This window comes from Sprattus sprattus (assembly GCF_963457725.1).
Source record: "Sprattus sprattus genome assembly, chromosome: 15".
Lineage (NCBI taxonomy): Eukaryota > Metazoa > Chordata > Actinopteri > Clupeiformes > Clupeidae > Sprattus > Sprattus sprattus.
This window is the reverse complement of record NC_137913.1, coordinates 12,197,159-12,202,891: the sequence shown is the minus strand read 5'-3', so window position 1 is coordinate 12,202,891 and position 5,733 is coordinate 12,197,159.

Here is a 5,733-nt window from a genome sequence, read left to right as displayed (position 1 = left end):
CATTCATTTTTCATGTTATTTTATGTCCACAGACGTTTCCTATGTAAACATGTGTGATGACCCCCCTCCCCACACACACACACAGTATAACAGCTGCCCAGTTGAGACGGGCCAGTCCTGCTCCTCAGAGAATCCCTTGCTCTGACATGTTTGTTTCCCCTTCAACTGTCTCCTGGGTGGCTTTGGAGAGGTATCACAACCCCCCCCCCCCTTTACACACACAAACACACACACACACACACACACACACACACACAAACATGCAAACACACACACATACACACAAGCGCACAAAGAAAGCCTGAAAAGATAACTGCAATTTCAGTCCTATACCTCCTGCTGGCAAATAGGCTCTTATTACATTTGGGCCCCATCTATCAATACCGAGGGTCGGTATCGAAATTACTTTGTTGGCCACAAATCGTTGGCAATAGATTGGGTGTGTGCTGAAACAAGGGGGCCCTATTTATCTGAATGTGGATAGTGGAGGGACAGATAGAAATAGAGCAAGGCAGAGCGAGCGAGAGAGAGAGAGAGAGAGGGAAGACAGGACACACCGAGTGGAGAATGCAGGAGGCCCTGTTAGTCACAGGTGCAGTGATGGATGTGCAGCCAGACAACCTTTGATTACTGGATTACCGGGACCAAAAGCAGAGATCCATTAGCCAATCATTTAGCCTGGCTGGGCAAATGGCAGATCATGGCTACCATCTAAACTCCCTCTTTAGACACACACCTACACACATACACAAAAACTCACCCTCCACCCCCTCCCCCCACACTCAAACACACACCTACACTCACACAACCCCCCCCCCCCCCCCCCCCCACACACACACTCAAACACACACACACAAACTCCCCCCCCCACACTCAAACACACACCTATACACACAAACTCACTCCCCCCAAACTCACTCCCCCCCCCCCAACACTGAAATATACACATACACACACACACACACACACACACACACACACACTGAAACACACACAGACATAAACTTCCATAACATCATTGTTGAAGGCTTCACACTAGGGGACGGATATGGCACCATATACCGTATATAGTCATTCTTAGCACCACATGTCTGCCCTGCCTTCTGCTTGTGTGTTAAAACGTGCTCCTGACACTTAAGAGTTGCACGTCCTTGCCAATTCATAAGAAAAAAAGAGATATATTGTTCAGAACTAGTGGTTGTTAATGTCTTACACAACCTTGCTTTGAATGAGACCACTGTTTTTTTGGCAGTGTACAAAAAACAATACCAGCTGCAGGCCGCCTTTTGCAGAGCAGCATATTTTTTAATTGAGAGATGCAAAAGAATATCATAAACATGAAGTATATCTGCAACTTCTGGCAGTATAAGGGCCTGACATTTATCAAGCCTAATTAAATTGTCCAACTTCTTGCAATTAAAACAACAGCTCTTGGCAGGGTCATGATGATGGCAATGACTCCATAAGGTAGAGGGCAAGCGGATATGAAGAAACAGAAATTGTGGGATATTTTGCTCGTTCTTAAAAACTGTGGACTTATCCAGACACTGGGCTTTGCATATGCTCTCTCAGAGCTGAAATATTGAGAGAAAATCAGGGCAAAATGAGGATTAAGCCTTAGGAGAATCACGGGAAACTAAGAACTACTTGAGCAGGTCATGACTCGTTCATTCCCATGTAAATTGACTGTTCAAGACAGCGGACGAAGATAGAGAAGGATTGAAAGAGCGAGAGACTGTCAGAGTAAATTAGAGAAGAAGAAGAGAGAGAGAGTGGAAGGTCGAAAGAGAGAGAGACTGAGAGAAATGTGAGAGGAATGTTCTCTTACACACATCGAAATGGCTGAGGTGCCAGTCAAAGTAATCGCAGTGAAGATTAGGTGCTCCCTTAAATGAAAGTTATTTTAGGTTCTGTGCTGAAAAGTTCAAACACAAGGCGATCAGAGACTCTTACAAATCAATTTTACTTTGCTCTCTCTCTCTCTCTCTCTCTCTCTCTCTCTCTCTCTCTCTCTCTCTCTCTCTCTCTATCTCTCTCTCAAGGAGAAATCCCCTACAAGGTTGTTTCCTTAAGAAAGAAAAAAAAAGATTTTAATCAATGATTACAATTTAGATTTAATTTAAAGCCAATCAAATTAAACTCCTTCATGTGCAAGGTGACCGACCAGCCTGTCCATTTCCACTGTTGCATTTAACACTGTCCACACAGAATCTTACCACTACCACAACATTCCTGAAGAAAGAAACTGAGTGAAAGATGCTTTCAGTAGGTTGTCATCCAAGATATATTTTGTCTGTTTTATCACTGAAACTAAAATTGGACTTGCTCAAAATAGTGCTCTTTCAGATCATCATCTTATTACATTCAACATGAAATTAGTACTCTGTGCAACATTGGAATTAACCCACTTCTACAGCTGTTGTTTATCTGACAACACTACAACAGAATTCATGTCAAAACTACCAGCCGCACTTGCCGCAGCTCTTACTCCTGGCACTTTTTTGATTATAACACCCGTCAGCCATAGACTCATTTAAGGACATAGAAGAGTTTATTGGAAAACCCTACAGATGGTTTCACAAGTGTCATAAGAACAACCCAAAGTTCTCTGTAACACCATTCCTAGACTAACAAAAAAATCTAACCTTAATCCTGATAATCTGGCTAACTATAGGCCTATTTCCAACCTCCCTTTGTCAAAAATACTTGAAAAAGTAACTGCAAAGCAACTTACTTCCTTTCTGCATAAACACAGTATTGATCTGGCTTTAGAGACCTTCACAGCACTGTTTCAGAGTGGTCTGAGTTCTAAATTACCTACTACTTGCATCTGATAATGGGCACATTTCAATCCTTGTTCTTCTAGACCTTAGTGCTGCTTTCGACACTATAGATCATCATATTTTGCTACAGAGACTTGAACATCATGTTCGCATCATAGGCTGTGCCCTATCCTGGTTTAAGTCTTACCTTTCTGATCGTCATCAATTTGTTCATGTCCATAATAACTTATCATATCACACCAGAGTAAGTTATGGTGTTCCCCAAGGCTCTGTGCTTGGACCCTTGCTCTTCTCCTTGTACATGGTACCCTTAGGTGTTGTCATAAGGAGGCATGGCATTAACTTCCATTGCTATGCTGATGACACCCAACTTGACCTATCCATGAAACCTGATGGAATTGTACAGCTACCCAAGATAGAAGCCTGACTGTCAGATGTAAAAGCTTTGATGACTGTTACGACCCTGGCGGGTCTAGGCCCCGCCCTATGATATTGCATGCCTGTTCTGTCTCTGTCTCTACAGGAGCTAATTAGAAACAGGTGTACAGCAGGTGATTGTGAACAGGTGGACCCCATGATTGGCCGGGCTACAAAAGGCCTGATCAGTCTGCAGTCAAGGAGAGCGTTGGATGAGAGAGTGGGATGAGAGCTTTGGAGTGGTCGTTGGATTGGGTTATCGTTGGATTTGGGATAGAGATTTGGATTGTCGTTGGTTTTGGGATCGTAGTTGGTTTTGCTTTATCGTTGTTGTTTGTTTATATTGCCATTTAACTGAATTCACATCACATCTTTTGTTTCTCTTCATAACACTGACATTCACCACACGTTTACTATAATTATTAGATACTATATATATATATATGTAACCATTAATAAATACTTATATTATATTATTATCATAAATTCTGCGTGGTCTCCCCTTTATGTTTCGTGTATCGAGCTGTGCACGTCACATGACTAACAACTTCATGCTTCTTAACTAATAAAACTGAGATTATGCTTGTAGGCCCTTTACAATTGAGAATGAGCCATATACCCACAATCGATGACATTTCATTAACATCCAACACTAGTTTCAAAAATCCTGGTGTAATTATAGTACCTCTCAAACATAAAACAGAACTCAAAAACATCACAAATCCACGCTTTTATTATGTCGCAACTAGACTACTGCAATGGTCCCCTGTCCAGATGTAGCAACAACTCAATAAAGAGCCTCCAACTTTTACAGAACTTATTTTTGTCCCCTATTGCCCACCAAGATCATTTCATTTCCAGAGTGCAGGTCTCACTGTAATTGTAATTCCAAGAATATCAAAAAGCACAATAGGAGGCAGAGCCTTCAGCTATCAAGTCCTCCTCCTGTGGAATAATCTTCCTGCTTTTATCCGAGATGCAGACACCCTTTCCATATTCAAATCGAGACTAAAGACATTCCTCTTTAGTGCATCCCATAGTCATGAATAATGCATCATAAACCCGTCACCTGTCGCAATATTCTTCACTTCTTCTTGCTGGCCATGTTGTTGTGTTCAGGAGAGGGTTCAGAAGAGGGCTACATACAGCACTTATTGTACCGTGAAGGAGTGCCTTTAGGAATCCTGGGTATATCATATGGCGCGTGTCGTGGCTGTTTACTGTTTATAGACCTAAGACAAAACATGATAATGCATCATTCAAATATTTTGCTTCTTATTCCTGGAACAAACTCCCAGGAACACTTAGATGTGCCCCAAATGTTGCTACTTTTAAATCAAGGCTCAAAACTTTCTTGTTTTATCATGGGGTCATGTGAGAAAGAGAAAAAGAAGTGCTCCTGAGAACCTGGCCTGGTCATTAATCTCCTCCTGAAAGGAAGCAGGATGTGGAAGTGTGTGTGTGAGGGAGATGTGAATATCAGCCTCCTGTACATCGCCTAAGTAATTTACCATCACTGCGTGATCTGAGTGACGGCGGCTGTAAATTAACACACCTCCCACACACTTCTGGCCTGAGACCTGCGGGTGGCAGCGGATAATGTCATTGCACGTGTCCGAGGGGGGGTGGTGGTGTTTTAAATCCTTCACTGGGATCAGTCTGATGAGTGGGTTTATGGCGGTTGAATGGAGAGCTCATGCTAAACGGAGCAAAGTGGTATGTCTTGGAAGCGGGCCCAGCACTGATGCATGGGGTCAGGCATGATGGTGTGACGCATCTCCCTGGGCAGCGTGAGAAACATGCTTGTGTGTCTTCCTATTAGACGCCCACTCCTAGGTCATATCTCTCCTCGCTCACCATTAGCAGCCAAGCTCCGCGCGGCACTCTGTCTCGGGAAAGGACAGAAGTCACTCCGACAGAGAACGTGAGGAAGATGAGGAAAAGAAACAGAGAGTAATGGTCAAAAGTAAAGAAGAGTAATTCAAGATGGTACAGGTCTACACTCTAATAGCATTTGGTTTCAGTGTGGCATAAGAGAAGACATAATGGGGCCTATGATGATTATTAATATTAGCACTTTTTATGAGAATACATCATGTGGCCTCTTCATCTTCCTATTATTATCATTATTATTAGTAGTTTTTAGTAGTAGAAGTAATTTACCTCATTGTGGCCTGCAGAATAATAGACATTTATAAGCAGCATCTGGTCGCACAGACATGCCAAGAACTAAACCTAAACAAAATTAATTGTCTTTTTTAAATCAGTGATCATTGTAGTGAAGCATTGGTGGACAGTGGATAACATCATTGTGATTACAGCATAGGGAACAGCCCTGTGCTCTGCAGTGGGGGAGAGCCAGGGGAAGGGGAGGGTGACGAGAGTAGTTCAGTGACTCCTGTGACTTTAGTTGGGCTGGTGGAGGTCAGTCCTGGCCTCCCCCGTGGGCATGTGCCCAGTTAATAAAGCGATGGGGCCGGCCAACAAAAAAAAGTAAATATGCCCCCAATGGTGTCCGCAGTGGCACAAGGTA